The sequence below is a fragment of the Orcinus orca genome, chromosome 16, assembly GCF_937001465.1.
Source record: "Orcinus orca chromosome 16, mOrcOrc1.1, whole genome shotgun sequence".
In the NCBI taxonomy this organism is placed as follows: Eukaryota; Metazoa; Chordata; class Mammalia; order Artiodactyla; family Delphinidae; genus Orcinus; species Orcinus orca.
This window is the reverse complement of record NC_064574.1, coordinates 37,713,789-37,736,598: the sequence shown is the minus strand read 5'-3', so window position 1 is coordinate 37,736,598 and position 22,810 is coordinate 37,713,789. Positions and strand designations below refer to the sequence as shown.

The following is a 22,810-nucleotide window of genomic DNA, read 5'->3' as shown; positions in this document are numbered from 1 at the left end:
TACATAATAACCAAAAAAGTGGAGACAACCCAAATGTCCATCAAATGATGAATGGGTAAACAAAATGTGATATTTGAGATTTTTCTTGTTTCCTGAGGTAAGCTTGTATCACTATATACTTAACAAAATGTGATATATACACACAATGGAATACTATTTGGCAATAAAAAGGAATCAAGTTCTTCTACTCCCTTTTACTGAGCTCCGCCAGGCAACTGCCCTCTCCCACCTTGCAGAGCCTAGAGAACTATGTTCTGGAGAGGGTAAAACAGAGGATCTCTGGTCTGGAGAACACCAGGCAGCATAAAGTGGGGGGTACCCTACTGAAAAAAAGAGAAATTAAGGGGCATCCCACATGCCCCCTGTGATGGTTAATTTTATGTGTTGACTTGTCTGGGCTAAGGGATGCCCAGATAATTAGTAAACATTATTTCAGGTGCGTTTGTGAGGATGCTTCTGGAAGAGATTAGCATTTGAATTCGTGAACTGAGTAAAGCAGATGGCCCTCCCCAATATGGGTGAGCATCATTCAATCCACTGAGGGCCCAAATAGAACAAAAAGGTAGAGGAAGGGTGAATCCAAGATCTCTCTGATTTGGGACATCCATCTTCTTTCCTGCCCTTGGACACTGGCACTCCTGGACTTGGACTGAATCACACCACTGGTTTTTCTGGGTCTCCAGCTTGCAAACAGTATATCATGGGACTTCAAGGCCTCCAAAATCTCATGAGCCAACTCTTTTCATAAATACACATATATATATACATATACGTGTGTGTGTGTGTGTGTATCTTCTATCGTTTCTGTTTCTCTGGAGAAGCTTGACTAACACATCCCTCTATCCTGCCTTAGTCTCCAAATAGGAGACTGAAACCTCCTCATGCAGGGAACTGGATCTAAAAGTACTGACATCAGGGGTTCCCCAGGCAAACAGCCAAGACAGATGGCTCTAAAGTGAAGGCCACACCCACAAGCCCCACATGTGTGTGCAGAACTAACTCCCATCTCTTTAGTGTTCCACTCTCAAATACACTTAAGCAATCAGGAATCACCTAGCATGTAAGGAAAGACTCTATCATGAAAGGAAACAAAACAAACAGAAAAAAAACTACTTGGCTGAAACCTAGACTATGCAAGGAGAAAGAAATATTTTTAAAGAAACTATCACTAATATCAGTGGGATAGAAGATACTACATCTATAAGGCAATAATTTTTTTAAAAAAAGAAACTTGTAGAAAACAACAAATTAAAGCTATGATAGCTAAAATTAAAAAACTAAATAGAAGGTCCAGAGGATCATATTGAGTAAGTCATCCAGAAACTTCAGCAAAAATAAAGAGGATGAAAAATAAGAGAGAATAAATTAAAAATTAAAGGACCAGTATAGGAGAACCAACATGTAAAAATCAGGATAGAAGCAGATCCATATAAGGGTGTATATCACAGTAACATTTCAGGCACTGATGACAAAAAGAATCGGTGGTAGAGAATATCTGGCTCCAAACTACCCAAAACAACTCTGGAATCTAAAAGGCAATGGAAAAACAGCCTAAAAAACCTGAAGAAAATTATTTTCAAACACCAAATGCATTTAAACACGAGGCAGGGGTAAAAGCATTTTTAGGCATGCAAGGTCTTTAAAAATGTATGTCCTGTGAATTCTTTCTCAGGAAGCTACTAAAGATGTGCTTCACCAAAAGGAGGAAATTGACCCAAAAAAAGGGAAGATATAGGAAAAAGGAAGGCTGAGATAGGCAAAAGGCAAAGGAAACCCCAGGATCTGGTGAAAGCAGATCCCTGCATGAGACTCATGGGCTAGACAAGCAGAGTACCATCAGTCCAGGACAGAGCCGGTTGTGAGGCTCCAGCAGAGGCCTCTTCAGGAAGTGCCTACATGCATGCAGATGAATTTTAGACAACCAGTGCAGAATATGAGATTGAATTAGGACAGCTGCGCGGAAAGCTAAGCAACTGAATAATACAAGGCAATTACTGATTCCAGGATAAACAAAAATTATGCAGAAAATAAAAATTAAAAAGTATTTCATAGACAGCTCAGAATTTATAGTCATGATAACAAACACTAAATATTGACCTAAACAATATTGTGTTTTCAACAATATTAAGAGGATGGGAAATGTGTGTGTATGTATGTAGTAGGGACAAAGGGGTTAAAGGGAGCTCCCTTTAATGCTAACTGAATGTTTTAGAAGCAAAGCCTAAAACCAATAATAACAACAACAACCACCTAAACAACCACAACTAATAAAAAAGCAGAAATATAGCAAGAAATTTAGCGATAAGGACCCAATTCTTTTTTTTTTTTTATTGTAGTTGATTTACAATGTTGTGTTAATTTCTGCGGGACAGCAAAGTGATTCAGTTATACATATATATACATTCTTTTTCATATCCTTTTCCATTATGGTTCATCACAGGGTATTGAACATAGTTCCCTGTGCTATATAGTAGGACCTTTTTATTTATCCATTCTATATGTAATAGTTTGCATATGCTAACCCCAAATTCCCCGTCCATCCCTTCCCCACCTCCCACCTCCCTTTGGCAACCACAAGTCTGTTCTCCATTGATAAGGACCCAATTCTTAAGTGCTAAACTCTGCTCCAACCTGAAGAGCAAGCTGGAGAGAGCTGCTGTTGAGGAAGGAATAGGATGGGAAGGATGCCATAACTCTCAAGCCTCGTGCGTGGAACTATCTGCCGTTTAGATCATGCGTACGGACACTTTTAGAGCAGCACGGTCCAACAGAAATACAATGCAAAGCACATATGTAATTTTAAAATTTCTAGTAGCTGCATCTAATAAAAAGGTAAACAGAAACAGGTGAAATTAATTTTACTAATATGTCTTATTTAACCCAATAAATCCATCATGTTATCATTTCAGCATGCAATCAATATAAAAATATTTACACTCTTGGTGTTTTACCTAAGTTTTCAAGTCAGGAATGTATTTTATGTTTCTAGCACCTCATTTTGGACTGGCCACATGCCAAGTGCTCAACAGTCACTTGCAGTTAGTGGCAATCGTAACGGACAGTGCAGTTTAAGGGATTTTCGTTTTATTATAAGAAAAGCACTTATTATACAAACAGCTCATGCAGCTCAATATCAAAAAAACAAACAACCCAAACAAAAAATGGGCAGAAGACCTAAACAGACATTTCTCCAAAGAAGACATACAGATGGCCAACAGGCACATGAAAAGATGCTCAACATCGCTAATTACTAGAGAAATGCAAATCAAAACTACAATGAGGTACCACCTCACACCGGTCAGAATGGCCATCATTAAAAAGTCTACAAGTAACAAAGCTGGAGAGGGTGTGGAAAGAAGGGAACCCTCCTACTCTACTGGTGGGAATGTAAATCAGTGCAGCCACTATGGAAAACAGTATGGAGGCTCCTCAAAAATTTAAAAATAGAACTACCATATGATCTAGCAATCCCACTTCTGGGTATATATCTGGACTATAATTCAAAAAGACACATGCACCTCTATGTTCACAGCAGCACTATTTACTATAGCCAAGACACGGAAGCAACCTAAATGTCCACTGACAGATGAATGATTAAAGAAGATGTGGTATATATATATATATATATATATCACTTATATATGGAATCTAAAATATGACACAAATGAACTTATCTACAAAACAGAAACAGACTCACAGACATAGAGAACAGACCTGTGGTTGCCAAGCAGGAGAGAGTAGAGGAGGGATGGATTGGGAGTTTGGGATTAGCAGATGCAAACTGGTATACATAGAATGGAGAAACAACAAGATCCTACCGTATAGCACAGAGAACTATATTAAATATCCTGTAATAAACCATAATGGAAAAGAAAAAAAAGAAAAGCACTTATTTCTGAACCCCAGATTCCTTATTTATAAAACAGGGACAGTAACACCTAACTCAAAATTATTCAAAGGACTAAGCATGTGAAAACCTTCAGTATCATCATTTATAAAAAGTAGGCCCTGGATGAGTGTTAAGAGTTATTATTACTTAGTCAAAGACGATTTTTTAAAGAAATTTGATAACCTTTGATTCTATTTTTCTAATAGACAAAAATATCTTTATCCAAACCCTGTCATTTTAATTTTAATTTATTCATCTCTATTCTCTTAACAATGTAATGCACATGATTTAGAACTTTTTTTTTTTTTTTTTTTTTGGTATGCGGGCCTCTCACTGCTGTGGCCTCTCCCATTGCGGAGCACAGGCTCCGGACGCGCAGGCTCAGCGGCCATGGCTCACGGGCCCAGCCGCTCCGCGGCATGTGGGATCTTCCCGGACCGGGGCATGAACCCGTGTCCCCTGCATCGGCAGGCGCACTCTCAACCACTGCGCCACCAGGGAAGCCCTAGAACATTTTTAATGATGTTCATCTTAGGCCCATTTAGACAGAGGTGTAAATGGAATAAACAAGTTTCTAGAAAGTCAAGAATGTGTACTTGAAAACAACATTCATGAAGTTTGTTCTGAAAACTTTAGCTAGATCTTAAAAATTATATTATTTGAACCTGATAAACAGTCGGTCCCCTTAAATATATTAAATCAGGCTTGACTAACTCTGCTAAGAATTAGAGAGTCCCTCTCTGGGGACACTTAGAGGGTACTAAGTGGTTCAGGTAGATAGAAAAACAGGGGAGAGAGTTTTCCAGCAAGTACCCAACCAAAGCTGAAGCATGTGTGATCTAATTATTTTTAATCATACACTGGTCTTCTCATATGTCCTTCCTTTCCCAAAGGACAGGCGGACCACACAGAAGGCTGTGGTGAGGCTTTAGGACCATATCTGCTGTTAGATAGATTATGAGCCATATTACAGTGAAGGTTATATTTTCAACTCACAGTAAGGTTGCAGTTGACTGTTTGTTTGTTTGTTTGTTTTTGGTACGCGGGCCTCTCACCGCTGTGGCCTCTCCCGCCGCGGAGCACAGGCTCCGGACGCGCAGGCCCAGCGGCCATGGCTCACGGGCCCAACCGCTCCGTGGCATGTGGGATCTTCCCGGACCAGGGCACGAACCCGTGTCCCCTGCATCGGCAGGCAGACTCTCAACCACTGCGTCACCAGGGAAGCCCCAGTTGACTCTTCTAAAATGCTCATTTTTTTTCTTTAATCAGTAAAGCAAGAGCAGCTGCATTTCGTTTTATTTTGTTTTTATAAATTTATTTATTTTATTTTTGGCTGCATTGGGTCTTCGTTGCTGCGCACGGGCTTCCTCTAGTTGCGGCAAGCGAGGGCTACTCTTCATTGAGGTGCACGGGCTTCTCATTGCAGTGGCTTCTCTTGTTGTGGAGCACGGGCTCTAGGCACGCAGGCTTCAGTAGTTGTGGCGCACAGGCTTAGTTGCTCCGTGGCATGTGGGATCTTCCTGGACCAGAGCTTGAACCCGTGTCCCCTGCATTGGCAGGCGGATTCTTAACCACTGCAGGGAAGTCCCTGCATTTTGTTTTTAAGGACTGGATTCTTCAAAAAGTATCATCAAAGCCCAGTCTCAAAAATATGATCTGTAAGAATCTAGAACTAAATAGCATATTTTTAGATGAAATAAAATGGTCTCTAGTGTAAAATAGGCTGCATGAAAAAAGGAACTGTAAAATACATTTTGCATACTTTTAACCCATTTTTAATCCCATGTGGCATTCTGCCTCTCAATGTAAAATTTTTTCACTTGTTCCTACAGTGTTTGCAGTCTCAAAAAAGTAACAGTTTTATGATAAAAGACACCCTACAGACCATCTATTCCCAGGCCTGAGATCTATTTCCCTAACAAGAACTTGGGGGACCAGGCCAGGGTCTCACAGCTGAAGGCCAAGGGCAGGAGAAGAGTCGGGTCGGCTCTCTGAAGGCAAACCAGCACCATCTGTCTCCTGTACAACTGCTAAGGTCAAACGCTAACTGGGCTGTCAAGGTAGGTGTGCCCTCCCTCCCAGAGCCCCTGGCCAAGTCACATGTTCCTAACATAGGGCACGACTTCGAATAAAGCTAAGTGAGTGGTGGGTCTCTCCTGCTAATCAAAGAAAGAAAGAGAGGAAAAGACAGAGACAGAAAGGCTGGGAGGGGGGAGGAAGGAAAAGAGGGAGGGAGGGGCTCCACAGCTAAGGTAAATGGTTGGAATTCATTTAGTTCGCTATTATGCTATGTGACATGGCACACTTCTTCATAAACAAAAAATAAAGCCTACCGAGATAAAGCCCATAACACATCTGGACAGCAGTTGCATAGACCTTGAGCCTGCATACTTGCTAAAGTCATATTAGATAAAGAAGGCATACTTCCTTGGCTTCATTACAGCACTGGGCACAGGTGCTGGAAATGAACTACATGACGAACTGAAATCTGAAATGAACCAAACCAATTTGCTAATTTCCAAATATGGTAAAAGCAGGCTTACCCATCCTGGAAGGAGCAAGTTATCAAAGGTGACCAGCCCTCAGAGCACTGCTTAACAATAGAAGGTGATCAAGAAAGTCTGTTGGATGAAGAAATATTCCAGATAACAGGAACTGAGACTATTTTATTTCGGCTGTTTATAGGGAAATTTTCCAAAAAATGTACTGAATCTTTCCCAACTTTCATAAAAAATACCACATAATGAATATTCCTTTGATATTCCAGATGAAAATTTTCACCTGTCGTCACAATGGGCGATATATATGTTAATGCCCTGCTGAGCTGTGCCTACACAGAGCTGCTCACGGTGGAGCCAGGGAGGCCTCTGCCTGTTTGCCACGGCTTTCCATGAGCTGTCAGAGGGCCTGCCTCCCAAGGCTCCCTTTCCCCTCTGGGTTCTTCAACTTAATCCAGTGACCCCAGAAACCTCGGGGACCAGTTTGTCAGGGTGGTGGGACATTTTCCAAGTCTCTCCACGGACTTGCATGGACTTTGGTGTGAAGGCTTCAAGCCCTCTGTCTTAGGTAATAAAATGGCTGTTACCTTTACTTCAGGATTAGGTTTTCTACAGTGGACCATGACTTCTGGACTTGAGCCTCAGCATTTAATTCTTTCTGCCTCAGTAGAACAATGCTGTTGGACAGGCTGACCTCTACGGTCTCTTCCATTTCTAAACCTCTGTGATCCAAAATCCAACAGCTGTTCCAGGAACAAATAATGCCAATGTACAAATGATTCCGGAGAAGAGCGTGAGAGGGAGCCCCCTCCCACCACACAACTCATTTTATGAAGCCCTGAGAGCGAAACCAGACAAGGGCAGATTAAGAAAAGGAAATCAGGGCTTCCCTGGTGGCGCAGTGGTTGAGAGTCCGCCTGCCGATGCAGGGGACACGGGTTCGTGCCCCGGTCCAGGAAGATCCCACATGCCGCGGAGCGGCTGGGCCCGTGAGCCATGGCCGCTGAGCCTGCGCGTCTGGAGCCTGTTGCTCCGCAACGGGAGAGGCCACAACAGTGAGAGGCCCGTGTACCGCAAAAACAAAAACAAAAAAAAGGAAGGGAAATCACAGCCAATTCTATACCTGAACAGAGAAGCGAGAATCCTAAACCAACAGAAGCAATCTGAAGCAAGCAATATATAAAAAATACTCCAGAACCAAGTGAGGTGTCTCTGAAGAGTGAAAGGTTGGTTTAATACTAGAAAAATTACCATACTTAAAAACTGAAGTAGAATAAAAGCACGTGATCATTTTAATGAAAATAGAAAAAAATAAAGAAAAACATTAGAAATCTAAGAATAGAAATTTCTTAACGTGAAAAAAGCATCTACAAAAAAATGTAGCAAACGTGCTTACTGATGAATCTTAAAAGCAATTTCTTTGAAACAAGCAGAAAATGTAGATTTCTGAAAATATCATTTAAACTAGCATTCCACAAATATAAAATACCTAGGAATGAACTTAGTAAGGCATGTGCCAGACCCTGCCACATTGATCTTCAAACTTAATGCAATCCCAGTCACAATCTTGAACAGGGAATCTGAGGAAGTGCAAAAAGGACTAAGATACATGAGAGAGAGAAAAAAACAAGACAGGAAAACAAAGGAGGGAGTTTGTATTACCAGTTCTAGCAGAACTACCACCATGCTATAGTAAATCAAATAATGTGCTGGCAAAGGGGTAAACAAACAGGCCAAAGAAACAGACTTCACAGACCAGAAACAAACCCACAGGTTCATGCAAATGAATAATGGGAGAAGCACTGCAGATCGGTGGGAAATAAAGAAGACTATTCATTCAATAAATTGTGGTCCAACAACTGTTTATCTATTTGGAAAAAAATAAAACTGGACAGATACTTCACACAACACCTAAAAATCAATTACAGATGAGCTAAAAGCTCAAATGTATAAAGCAACCATACTCCAGTAAAAATTAATTAAAAAAATAAAATTTATACTTGAAATAAAATTAGAATCTTTTAGAAAATGTTTTCATGAACTCAGAGGAAGGAAGGAGTTCTTAAACTAGACACAAAAATTACAATACATAAAGAAAAAGAATGGTAGATTTGACCATATTAATATTAAAACTTCTCTGCAGACTGGAATAAAATATTTGTGATCTACACATCCAGTAAATGTCTTATAAACTAGAACATATAAAGAACTCTCAAAACTCAATGGTAAAATATAAAACAATCCAGTCGAAAAGCGGGCAAAAAACATGAACAGGTGTCTCACCAAAGAGCAGAAACAGATAGTAAATAAGCATGTGAAAAGATATTCAAATCATTTCATACTGTATGCAAATGTCGAACAATTATGAAACTAACCTGAAACTAACATAACATTGTATACCAACTATATTTCAATTAAAATAAGATATTCAATATCATTAGCCAACAGGGAAATACAAAATAAACCACAATGACACAACACTACATACTTACCAGAATGGCTAAAAAAAAATAGGGATAATACCAAATGTTGGTGAGGATGCAGAGGACATGCTCTGCAATAAGAGAAGCCACCACAATGAGAAGCCCACGCACCACAACAAAGAGTAGCCCCTGCTCACCGCAACTAAAGAAAGCTCACGTGCAGCAATGAAGACCCAACCCAGCCATAAATAAATAAATTTATTTATTAAAAAAAAAAAATCACAAAGAAATGGGGGTGGGGTATGCGGCAGAGTCACAAACTAGAATATATTTGCAAGACGTATAACAAGCAAAAGATGAGTAGTCAAAATAAAACAATCCAATAGAAAAATGGGCAAAGGAGGTGCCCAGAGCTAGGCTCCCCTGTCTCTCCCCTGTCTCCCAGCCAAGTCTCCACAGGTCTGGCAAGGCGGTGGGTGTGGAGGTGGGAGTCTCCTGATCCCTTGTATTATCTCTGCCTTGACAACCACCCTGGGGAGGTGAGGGCCATGTCCTTCACTATCCTTTTATAAAACCTGAGAAAGCTAAAGTCTAAATACAGAAAGACCATTTGCCAGGGAATCTGGGGACAGCACACACTGCTCTCTTCTCTCAGTGCCTGTTGTCTGGGACAGCACAGATGACAGTCACAGATGGTCCTGTCTGCCTCTCACAGGAAGAAAAAATCATGACTTGCTGATGCCAGGAAGTCCCAGATCCCAAAGAGCTGGTTATCCTGAAGGTTCCCCGCAACCAGAGCCTCTTCAAGTACCTGCTGTCTCCATCCCTGCAGCTCTCCATCCCCCGAACCATCACTAGAGGTATCTGAGCAGGTGTCCCCTCTTCAAAGCTCTTCACCAAGGTCTCCCACAGCACCACACCTGCCCACACCTCCACCTCTCAGCTCAGGCACCTTCACAGCTTCAAGGCCTCCACACGGAAAATGCCAGCACGTGCCCTTGAACATGCAGTGTTCTTACACCCCCTCTCCTCTCACACCTAAGTCTGGTCCTCAGCCTCTCTCTCACCTCAGTCTGACCGTAAGCTTCCTGAGGACAGGATCCATTCTCATTCTCTCTGATACCTGGAGCACGGCACAGGTATCCATCAAGTTTGCTAACTTGAGTCTGTTGATGTTACTTAAATCAGTGGCTACGGACTGTGTTATTATTTTTTTAGATTTATACCTAATAATCTAATGCATCTTTACTGTCTCCAAATCCCAAATTCCACATTAAGCCCTCTAAAAAGGAGGTCAAAGCACTCTGGTCCTATTTCAATACATAAATAACACTTAAGTTACACATACCATGCAGCCAAAGTTGAGAGACCTTATATGCATATAAACGTAAACAGAAGATGGAAGCGTTTTACATTGAATATAATAGGCAACAGACACATGGTAGAAGGCCATAAGTGTGAGGTTTTCAGTGCTTTTTGTTTTTGTCTTTAAAATACTGACATCCTAACATTCATTTGAATGGAAAAGATATTATTAGCCTCTGTATTAATTAAGTTTTACCCTGGAAACATCTTCAGGTTTTTCTGGACTTGTTCTCTGATCATTAAAAGATAGACGTGCACACACACATTTAGAAAGCAAACACGCACCTTAAAAAATTATTTTCCTAGGCTCTTAGAGTTACGTTCAGGAGGGAACAGCAAGCTCAGTGCCTGGCGTTTAAAGCATAAATGTTAAAAAGCCTTCCTATCAGAGCTGCCAATTTGAGTCTACATTCAGTGGAATTTTTACTTTATACCCTGTTTTTAAGATGTTCAGGACAATCTCCAAAAAGATCAAGTTTCCAAATATCTAAAAGCATATAATTTACATAAGCATACTGAGAAGCTGAAGTATGTAGGTCTTACAAATAACATCTCATCCTATATCCTGCATTCTTGAGCCCACTTTCTGACCTGAAAACAGGCATTCTTTCACAAAGAGGAGACGTTGATAGCGTCTGACCCCACCAAAAATAAGTGTGCACGTGTGTCTTTACTGAAGAGGAAATATCCTAAAATCCTTAAGAAAATTAATTTTGGGAGGGAATGGAAGTAGATTAAACAATATCACATGATTGTCCTGTCATTTAAATACAAAGCAGAGATAAACTCTAATAAAGAAAGTCAGTGACCTTCTAGATTATTCTGTGGGAAAATCCAAGGCACTCTGAAATTCACATTTGTCTTCCTTCTAGCATTGCTGGTCTGTGTCACAAGCCAAAGCAACTACTCCAGATTAAAAAGATCAGAAATTAACTTTAGGCTCCTAATCTTCAGATTTCAATTTTTATCAAGAAAATTATTATACTTCCTTCTATCGTCTTAAAAAACTTTCATTACCTATGGGAGCAGAAACAACAAAGGCCCTAGAACTTCTGAAGGAAAAACTGTAATTCAAGAATGAGAAATCATTTCATAACCTGCTGCCCCTACTCCCCCAATCTAATTTTATCACACACATGCAAAAGGACAGTATCAAGGAGGGAATCACAAACTTTAACAAAATACCAAGGAAAAATGACAAATGAGCAAAGTTGTTGCTGGCAACAACTTAGATAAAATTTGAAAAGGTAACTGCAGTGTTAAAAAAAAAAAAAGAATCATCTTTTCCTATTATTCATATGGTAACTTTGAATGCCAAAATGGGCTCAAAAACAAAAAGATTAAGTCCACAGAACAGTCCTACCTTTTAGTCACTCTATATCCTTAACCTGGTCAGTTGACCCAAGATCTGGGCCTCCCATTCCTGCTGGGCCCACAGAAAATCCCCACCTGGCCCTGTGTGGGATGCTTCACTAATAAACAACATCTAATTTTTATTTAATACTTTGTCAGAAACAGACATAGGCACTGACCCATGAGGCAGTCATGGTCTCAGGTTCTAGTAAAACAGACATGCATTCAAAGCCTACCTTTTCATGTGACTTCAGACAGCGTACTCAGCACCTCTAAATGTCAGGTTCCCTTACGTATGAAATGGACTAATCACTAATCATCAGAGAAACGAAAATCAAAACCACAGCAAGATGTCATCTCACACTTGTCAGAATGGCTATCATCAAAAAGACAAGTGTTGGTGAGGATGTGGGGAAGAGGGAGTCCTCGTGCACTGTAGATGGGAGTGTAAACTGGTGTAGCCATTGTGGAAAACAGTATGGAGGTTCCTCAAAAAATTAAAAGTACAACTATCATATGATCCAGCAATTCCACTTCTGGGTATTTATCTGAAGAAAAGGAAAACACTAACTTGAAAAGGTATCTGCACCTCCATGTTCACTGCAGCATTAATTACAATAACCAAGACAGGGAAACATCCTAAGTGTCCATGATAGATGAATGGGTAAAGAAAATGTGGTGTGTGTGTACACACACACACACACACACACACACACACACACACACACACACACACAAAATGGAATATTATTCAGTAATGAAAAAAGAAGGAAACCCTGCCATTTGTGACAACATGAATGGGCATTAAGACAGAGAAAGACAAATACTATATGATCTCACTTATATGTGAAATCTAAAACAAAACAAAACAAAACACCAAACTCAAATGCAGAGAACATACTGGTGGTTGTTAGGGGGTAGGGGGTGGTGAAATGGGTGAAGGGAGTCAAAAGGTATAAACTTCCAGTTATGAAATAAATAAGTCCTGGGAATGTAATGTACTGTATGGTGACCACTAACAATAATATACAGTATTGTATACAGATGACCCTTGAACAACATGGGTTTGAACTGTGAGAGTCCACTTCACTTGGATTTTTTTCCCAATAAATACATACTACAGTATTACAGATCCACAGTTGGTTGAATCCAAGGATGTGGAACCTCAGATATGGGAAGGGGAGGGTGCACTGTAAAGTTATATGCAGATTTTCAACGGCACAAAGGGTCGGCACCCCTAATGCCCAAGTTGTCTAACTATATATACATATATCCAACGATTATGTTGTACATCTGAAACTAATATAATGTTATATATAAATTATATCTCAATAAAAAAGAGATGCAATCCACTAAAAACTCAATGCATGTGTTCTGCATCTTTAAGAAGCTATTACATGTTTCATTCAGAAAACATGAATTCATAAACTCTACAATGGCAAAGACAAAGTCCCAAACAAACACGTTTTACCACTGGCACCTCTTGCTTTCTCTGTATGTGGAAGGCCTGGCCACCAAACGATTAGACTTTTTTTTCCAATGTGAAAACGAGCACCATGAAAATAAAAACCACCCAAATGCCCTTCAGTTGGCAAATGTGCAAACAAATTAGTCTATCCATGCAATGGAATACTACTCAGCAACTACAAACGAATGAACCACTGACACCTTCAACAACGAAGATGGCTCTCCATTCTGACGAGTGAAAGAATCCAGACACTACCCCACCCCCCAAGATAGCACATACTCTAAGATTCCATTTAGATAAAGTCCTAGGAAATGCAAACTTATCTAGAGTGACAGAAAACAGGTGGTTGCCTGGAAGAAAGAGGCCAGAGGGATTACAAAAGGGCAAGAGGAAACTTCTGGGCGTGATGGGTATGTTCATTATCTTGACTGGCGTGTTGGTTTCATGGCTGTATACACGTAAAACACACCAAATTATACACTTTAAACATGTGCAATTTACTGTATGACAACCATACCTCAATAAAGCTGTTTGAAAAAGGGAAAAAGACCATTTAAAAGAAAAACTAACACATCTTCCTGGCTTGGTATATTGTCTTTAAACCACCCTCTTTTTCGAACAGGTATATGTCCTGAAACGTCATGAAACTACAATACCTTTCCCCTTAAGTGATCTGCATGCATGAACAAAACCTTAATAATCCAAAGACTTAAATATAACAATAGCTAATTAATATTTACATAGCTGTGACTATGTGCCAGGCACTATTTTAAGCACTTTTCTTACATTAACTTATCTGACCCTCATACCAGCACTATTTTAGAGATGAGGAAACTGAGGCACAGAAGGGTTAAGTAATCAGCTCAAGGTCACACAGCTGGTAGTTGGAGGAACTAGGATTTGAACCCAGAGAGTCTGGCTCTAGAGTTCTTTTCTGTACCCACTGTGCTTACTGGCATATACAATATAAGAAACAGTATAGGAAAATCAGAAGCAATGAATATTGCACTTGCAAAATACTTTTCTTCCTCACATTTACAGAATATAAATATCCACTATATTTTGTAGCATACACAAGACTAAATAAAACACAACAGGACCTTCATTCTTCTTTTCCCAATTAATAGATGGAGGACAGAGAGACAGAAAAGCTGGACAACTTGCTTAGGACACAGAATAAATGGCAAGTTGATTGGCTGGTCAAACCAACTAGGAAGTTGGTTTACCACATTCCCAGTCCAACTCTCTTCACTGTCTTCAAATTCCTAATTATTTTAAGTAAATCTGTAAAGGATAAAAACCGAACATACAGCAACGTGGAAAACGTAAAAGTCATTTGCTATTTCTCAAATACCTTACTAGTTCCTGAATTCCAGCCACAGGATCACAACCTCTGACTGATACTGGCCTGGAGTCTTTTTTTAAAGCGCCCCACATGATTTTCATGAGCAGCCAAAGTTGAGAAACCCCAAGACATATTAGATTTAGAGTTCTCATTTTAAAAAGACAGATGAAAGCAAGAGGCCAAAGCAGCTTTGGTAAACTACGGCCCAAAGTTTTCCAAGTTGATATTGAACTACTGAATACCTGTAGGATTTTGAGTTCAACTTTAAATAAATTAAAAATACGCACAAAGTACATGAGATATTATCACAGAAAAAGTTACATTAACAATACACGGGACTGACATTCTCAACCTTTTAGAATGCTAAATTGGTATCTTGACATCAAGCTGATGGATAAAAGCATAGAAAAAACGTGCCGTATGTCCACTGCATTTAAAGCATGGAATAAACTGACCATATATTGTTTCAGAAGCACAAGTTGAAAAGAGTCTTTGTCTTTAGTCCATGCAGAAATCAATGGTCTCTGAACTTAAGGTGCACTTTGTAGGGAAGATTCTGACTCAGTGGGCCTGGGGATGGAGTCAGAATGTGTTTCTAACAAGCTGCCAGGTGATGCGGATGCGGCTGATAGATAGACCACACCTGGAGCAACAAGTCCTTAAGTAACTTGAATATTGGCTGTAAAATAAGGCAGTTGGCCTACAAATGTAGTTATATCTAGGATCCAAGAAATAACTGTCATTACGACTTATTCCTAGTCCGGGGGAAAATAAAAGGAGGAGGGGAATAGAGGAAGGAGCAAGCGAATACTTGTTATTTGTTTGTATAGCGTAGCAGGACTAAGAACCATAGAATACTGTTACTTGCCCTGACCCAGTAGCTGTCAAGGTGACAGAATGTAAGCCCCATGAGATAAAGGGGTTTTATTTTAATTTACACAAAATCATCACGGCCTAGTACACACTAGGTACTCAACAAATGTATTGAATAAATGAATGAATAAGTATATACAAACGCAATCTATATTTATGTCACAACCCAAAAAATGTCTGGGAAGGGGAATCTATCAGTACATATGGGTGTTTAATACAAATACCTGGCCCACTCACTGTACTCCATTTTGTCCCCCCCCCAAAAAAAAGACTTTTCCAAACCAACACTTCCACTGTCAAGCCCAGGCTTCCCGCACCCTTATGTTTTGTTTTGTTTTAACATTTATTTATTTAATTACCCTTATGTTTAAAACAATGGAAAGAGGTGGAAGCACAGGGAGAAGGATTCAGAAAAGGTTCACTAATCAAAGGAAAAAAACAGAGTGGGAGAGGAGATGGGCAAACAGTTTAGTTCAAGGGAAGGAATATCTTAGGCTGTCAGCATTTTCAAGTTCTTACCTATGATGGTGAGAGGGTTTGGGTTCGGGCTTTTATTTGTTTTGTTACTGTCCAGAGTAACTGGTGAAGTAGTACCTGGCTGTGCGGCAGGCTCTCAAGCCAACCTTTAGAAGCTTGGGAATTCGCGTTTCCTGCTTACTTCCCGCTTCCCCGGGCTCCCGGCGCGTAGAGGAACTCTGCCACCGCCCAAACACAAGATGACCTGAGCTGCTTCACTATGGATTTGAAGCCACAACCAGGATTGAAGATGGCGGCGAAATACTAAGCGAGCGGCCCGGGAAGCGCGCGAAATCTGCCCAAAAGAAAAATGGCCTCCGAGCAGGATCTCGCGGTTTTCAACGAGAGCCCAAAACAAAAATGGCGGCAAAAGACGACTACGTAGGGGCCGAGAACGAGGTGAACATGATTGGTCCGTGAAGAATCAGTTACCCACTGTGCTAGACAGCGGGGGTGATCGAGAGAAAAATAAAACGCAGTGTTCCTGTCGTACAGAGTGCTTCTTTTTTTTTTTAAACATCTTTATTGGAGTATAATTGTTTTACAATGGTGTGTTAGTTTCTGCTTTATAACAAAGTGAATCAGTTATACATATATCCGCTTATCTCCTCCGTCTTGCGTCTCCCTCCTACCCTCCCTATCCCACCCCTCTAGGTGGTCACAAAGCACCAAGCTGATCTCCCTGTGCTATGCGGCTGCTTCCCACTAGCTATCTATTTTACATTTGGTAGTATATATAAGTCCACGCCACTCTCTCACTTCGCCCCAGCTTACCCTTCCCCCTCCCCGTGTTCTCAAGTCCATTCACAGAGTGCTTCTTGACCCCGTAAAATTACTAGCACAAGGATGGAAAAAGTCTCCCCAATCTTTGAACAGGAAGATTATAGAAAACACAGGTTAGAAAGTAAAGGTGACTTTCACAATGCCGGATAAATTTTAAAATAGCCAGGAACATAATTTCTCCCACAATTCTTTTTAATAGTACAGGGGAATACAATTTTTGTCCTCGAACGAAAAAGCAGGATGGGGACGTAGTGCGCAAATTATCTAATTGGTGAGGGGCACAGAAACAGAGAACTTCTGAACTCCCCGTAGGCCCCCAGACGGCGGACTAAGGGCAAAAGCTGTTAATTGAGCGCCACCAGCTCGCACTGCGCATGACCGCTCTCCAACACGACCCACAGAAATGGTCGCTGTTGAGTCCTTTTCTCCAGGTTTTCCAGGCAGCCATAAAGGAAGGCGGGGAGTTGGCGATGAACAACGGAATCCGGCGCTCTGTGATTGGTCAAATGAAGGAGGCCCGAGAGCCGCCAAGAACGGTTGATCACTTTTTCGTTCAATAAGTGCCTCTCAGGTGCGCGCCAGAAGGAAGATACTGTGCCTTAACAAGTCCATTTGATCTGTTATTTAAGTTTTTCAGTTTCAATAACTTGCTGAGATTGACACTGAATAAGCTCCACCCCCTGTTCTTTCCGGTCTCAGCCACCGCGTTCTCGGCTGAGAACATCACGAAAACTCGGAGAAGAGGAATCCGAGTGGGACCGGCGCCAACCACAGAGCTGCGCGTGCTCCGTCTCCAAGCTCGGGGCGCGAGTTGCCAGGACTGGTGGCTGCGGCTGCGTGGTGCTCGGCTTCAGGGGCCTGCGGGCGGCGGCTGACGGGGCGGCGCAGCGGCGGGTGCGCAGGTGAGAGTGACGGGGTCGCAGGTGGAAAAGCCGGCACTCTACCCGGCCGAAGAGAGGGGTGGGGGACTTGTGGGCGCCTCCTCCCCGCTCGGAAAGGTCACTGGTGTCACTGAAGGATATTTGGGGGCGGGGAATAGGAGGAGGCTGGTTCCTTAGAAAGCTGAATATCTACCTTTAAAACAGCTGTTGGCAGTGAATCCTTGCTGCAGGAAGGAATGTAGATGGCGAGGAGGTGTTCCAGTGGTGTAGGTAGAGTTCCAGGTATAGACCCTTCTTCCTCTCCCATCTGCGCGGCACCGTAAAGTAGAAGGAAAAGGTGTCCCAGTGAAAGCACCAGTTGCGCCTGCGCTGCCACCTGTGTCTGTCTGGGAGGTGAGAGCCACCCTCTGACGTGGAACTGGATGTCAGAACTCTGTACAGCGTGGTAGTACCAACTCTGAAAGCAGAAGCAGGATTCGGGGCTTTGAAATCTTTTTGAGAGGGAGAACTCCTGAAGTCATATACATCTTCCTCCCAAATTGGACCATCCACAAATCCTGTTGCTGTTTCAGAGGCTCTCTGTACCTGCAGTTTTTCCTTCATTAACGTCATCAGTTTATATTCGTATTTGTCACACTGTGCTGAGTTAGCAGATACAGCAGTGACCAAGACAGGCATGGTCCCTGATCACATGGAGCTTATATTCAATGATGGAAGGGGAAACAATAAACAAGCACATTGATAAATGAACAAGATGTTTCCAGATTGTCCTAGATTGGGTTCCCTGGGGAGCAGACTCTAAGGAGATTTGTGGGCAGGACATTTATTAGGGAGGACTTTTTGGATCTTACCAAGGAAGAAAGGAAGCAGGATTGGGTGGATAGAAAAAGTTGAGCTGTAGTGTAGTCCCAAGGAGGGTCTCCACCAGTCTCACAGGAAATCCGGTGCTGGGTTGGGCCTTCATAGTTGGCCCAAGTTGGGTGAACCGCCAGGCCTTTGTACCACTGCAGTGACCAGTCATTGGATACCCATTGCCCTGGAAGGAGAGCATAACTTCAACTCTCTTCATCCAGTCAGTCCTGTCTCAGCACTACCAGGAGCTTTAGTCAAACAGGAATCTCCAGAAGTGCCTGTCTTTATATATGATGTGTATTGAAGATACTGTACGTACAGTAATAATAATCACTACCATGCCTTGAATACTTCTCACGTATTAGACACTGAACTAAGCAATAAATACATAGATATATACTTAGGAATCCTCATTATATAGCCCCGTGTTACAGACTATGAAATTGAGGCAGGAAAGAAGTAATTTGCCTAAGATCGTAACTTGTGCGGGAGGTTAGAATTTGATTTCCATCGTTACTCAGAGCTTCATCACACTAGGACTCTCATGTTTAATCACTGGCAACTTTAACTTCATTAACTGTTATCAGAGAAATAAATATGAAACTCTCACCCTGTCTTTGCTATTTTGCTCTGTCCTTGAGTTTTCCGGTTTCCTTCATGATTAGCTTTCCTGGCCCTCACTTTAGGAGCCTGAGTGTTACCTTTTCTATAACATCCTGGAATCTGATTACAGATCTACCCTACTGTAATCAAAATAGCCCCGAAGACGTCAGAACCTCTTTCTTGAGAATCTGGGGGTTTTATTCACATCTGGACTAACTGAAACTGCCTATAGTTTATGGACCCAATTGCCTTAGTCATTCCAGACCTCTCTTTCTACACTCAAGGTTGACACCAGTAATGTTATTTTTTAACCTTTTGAAATAATCAAAATAATAGCTAACAGTCACAGGGTCCAGTCTGAGTGCCAGGTATTGTGATAACTGCACAACAGCCTTGTGATGGATGTCAATATTATTCTCATTTTATGGGTGATGGGACCGAGGCATTGTGAGGTTAAGTGACTCATCCAAGGTCACAGCCAGTTGCAAAGTGGTAAGGCAGAGATGGAAAGCCCAGGCAGTAGGATTCCACAACTCATCCCCTTAATCACTACACAACAATACATCCTTACTAAAATAATTTGCTGTGCTTTCCCTTCTGGAACTAGATCCTGGTGGGCTTTTTGTGCTGTACTAAGAAATGTAGGTTTCACCTTCTAGTCAAAAATGTCACTGAAGGCTTCTAAGCAAAGCAGAAACATGAATGTATTTGTTGTTGTTTTCCCCAAGATGGCTGTGTTAAGAGGGTAGAGAATGGATTAGTGGGCAATAGACTCGAACAGTGGTTCTCAGACTTAAGCTTCAGAATTACCTAAAGAATTTGTTAAAACACAGATTGCTGGATCCCAACCTAGAGTTCTGATTCAGTAGGTCAGGAGCAGCCCAAGATTTTGCGTTTCTGATAAATTCCCAGATGATGCTACTGCCTGTGGTGAGGGGACCACACTTTGAGAACCATTGGACTAGAAGCGAGGAGATCATGAGGTAATGAGGGTCTGGACTGTAGCTGTGGGGAGAAATTACATAAAAGAAATGTCATGTCAAATGGAGGATTGAGTGACTGACTTGATGAGGAATATAAGGAACAGGGCAGAGTCCACTATATCCAGATTTTCTAACTGAATGGCATGGTAGATAATGCCTTTTTTATTTATTATTTATTATTATTATTATTATTTTGATAATGCCTTTTTTTAAGAAACAAAACAGGAAGCAGAGGAGGAACAGCAGTTTGGGAAGGAAAGAGGATTCGTCGTTATATGAGATGAGTTTAGACACTTGTGGGGAATAACAGTGGGATAAGTGGTTTTAAGCTGAAGATGTAGATGTGGGAGTCATTGGTGGAAGTGTTAAAACAGAAGCTTTGGATGTGAATGAGGCCACCCAGGAAACGAACATGGGGGGAAGATGGCCCAGGACAGAGCTTTGAGAAGGGGGAGTAGGTGGATGGAAACCAAGGGGTCATTAAAGGAGACTGAGAAGGATCAGACTAGTCTCAGGTACGTAAAGAGTTTTAAGAACTCATCAGAAGTGGTGCAGAGAGATCACGGAGAAAGGGAGAGATGGGCGATCTTTATAGTCAGGGCAGTTTCCATGGAGAGTGGGGCAAAAGCAAATTACTTGGGTTTGAAGATGGAAGTGGGCAGTGGCTCTAGAAACATGAGTTATTTGAAAGGAATCAGAGTGTGTAGTACTGGAAGGAAGGCTGGTAAAGGGCAGCTACATTGGGGAATTTGTTTTTAGTTCTTTTCAATGGAGAAAAATGGTCAGGTTTTGCACAGGAGGAAGACCAATTCCAAGTGGGAGGTGGAAGGTAGAAGAGGGGGGTTAATGGAGGTGGAACCGTGAAGACAAAGCAGCACGTGGGACCGGCTGGAGCACAGATAACAGAAGTGCCAGGCCTTCCTCTGAGACACTGAGGAAGGAGGTGAAGATGGGAGCTGAGGTGGGCATGTGGGAGCAGGAAGTGGAGGGGCTCCTACCCAGTAGCCACGGTTTCCTCTGGCCAGTAGGTTACCTGCAGAAACGAAGGTAGAGATTAAAATAGAAATCTCAGAAATGATGAAGACAGAAACCAACCCATTTGGGATTCAGAGCTGACCAGGGGAACATAAAGTCATTGCTGCAGTACTAAGGACCCAATCAGCTGCACACTTAATCTGGAACAGTCTGCTGTCTGCATGGTACCCAGTCCCCTTCCTCCACCAATCTGGGCATCAAATGGCAGCCAGATGTAAAGACAGTGAAAGGGGATGGAAAGATTCTCAGACAACTCTGTAAACTTTATAACAACGCTCCAAACCTTTCTGATAAACCACAGCCTGCCAGTAAGACTGTCTCTTCCTCATTAGTCGCTAATCAGTCACTCACTTGTCACATCTTAGGCTGTTGACAGTTAGTAAAGCTCCCCTATAAAATTCGTGATGCTTTCAGTATATTATTTATTTATAAATACATTGAATTCACTGTAACAGTGGGGGATAACCGAGATCATGAAATGCTTACACATAACTTGACCTTCACCGTACTCTGTGCGTACTCCTGACCCGCTCCTGATGAGGCTGTGCTGTCAGCAGCCCAGCTACTGCCTGTAGGTCAAGGTAGGGGTAGGATTTTGCAGAATGGAAACTTTAGAACTCAGGTGTAGTCCATTCAGTTCATCGAGAATTGACAGTAAGGTTTTTGGTACCTGTGTTTTTCCAAGACTGGAAAAGCTCAGCAAAGCTGTTATTTTAGGTGATGTAGTTAGAAAAGAAAAAGAAAAAAGGAAGCTATTGTTCTCTTTAGCACGCCAGTCAGTTGAATAGGCCTGAAGACAACATGCAGTCCTTTCTAATGTGTACACAAAAACTGCCAAAATGTGAACTGCTGTATTAACAATTGAGGATAAAAAGAACTATTTTCAGGGTTAGTCATTGGAACTCAGGAATGAAGAATTCACAGATCCTTAAAAACCAACATTGCCATGCTAAAAGAAAAGGCATTGTACAATTCCAATAAACTTCATCGAATATTGCAGTCACAAGAGCTGGGTTAATTAATTGTTCAACGTTCTGTTTAGCGTTCTCCATGTTTAAGTTACATTCAGTAGTTTTTTAAAAATTGTTAAACATTACTGTTTTTTCCCAAATACTTTAAGCAGAGCAGCAATGAAGACATAAAGAATTTACCTTACACTGTGTCCAAAAGACCAGCAGGTGGCGTCCAGCAAGCCCAGTAGGCAAAATGAGAACCTTCCACGGAGTATTTCCTGCGTCCAGGTTGTTGTAGGCCTAATCAGTAGCTAAGCGTGGTGGTTTTAATTGACCTGATGCTCCATAGAAAGAGTAATCTGATAGCCAGAGCCAGGTTGTTTAGGATTTCCTAGGGAGCTTAACTGCTTTTTTGCCCTTCTTTGCCCTTCACCTTACTGACCAGTTCTAGCGCCAAGAAACCCTCCTTTGGCTTGGAATGTAACAAGTTTCAGTAAGCCTGTCAGAGGCCTTAATGGTAGAAATTGAAGAGCTGGTAATCTCTGTAATACAAATTGAGGGGAGGGAAAGTTGCTGTTCTAGACACATTAGTGCCTTAAATGTAAAGAGTATTTGTGGTCTGAAGCGTATCTCTCAGTGTTTTCCTTTCTTGGCCTTTATATGCACTCAAAAAGATGACGATATTTTAATGAGGCAGAGATACAGCAAGCTTTTCTCCATTCTGTTCATTAATTTCTCTCTATTCATTCTGTACTAAGAACTAAGCTAAAAAAACTGAACTAAAATTAGCCCCACTGATCTCAACCATTAGTAGATCATGGGTGTGTTTTCGGAGGAGATGGGCTTTTTTACCCTCTCATTTTGGACCAAGTGGCACAAGACTTGTTAACCTCCAGTGTACCTGACATGAGAAGAAAAACATGCCAGGTGTAATGCACCAGGATACTTGCCTTCTTCAGTGACCCTCACAAGTGTGCACCATGCACCCAG

General features: G+C 41.6%; 1 protein-coding gene across 1 annotated transcript in view; it reads right to left on the bottom strand.

The window, feature by feature from the left end:
- Positions 1-15,978, bottom strand: part of SLX4IP (SLX4 interacting protein) — a 185,397-nt gene extending 169,419 nt beyond the window's left edge. The window contains 1 exon segment of the mRNA XM_033440317.2: positions 15,809-15,978. The gene's annotated coding sequence lies outside the window, so the exon portion shown is untranslated.
- Positions 15,979-22,810: the final 6,832 nt, after the last annotated feature.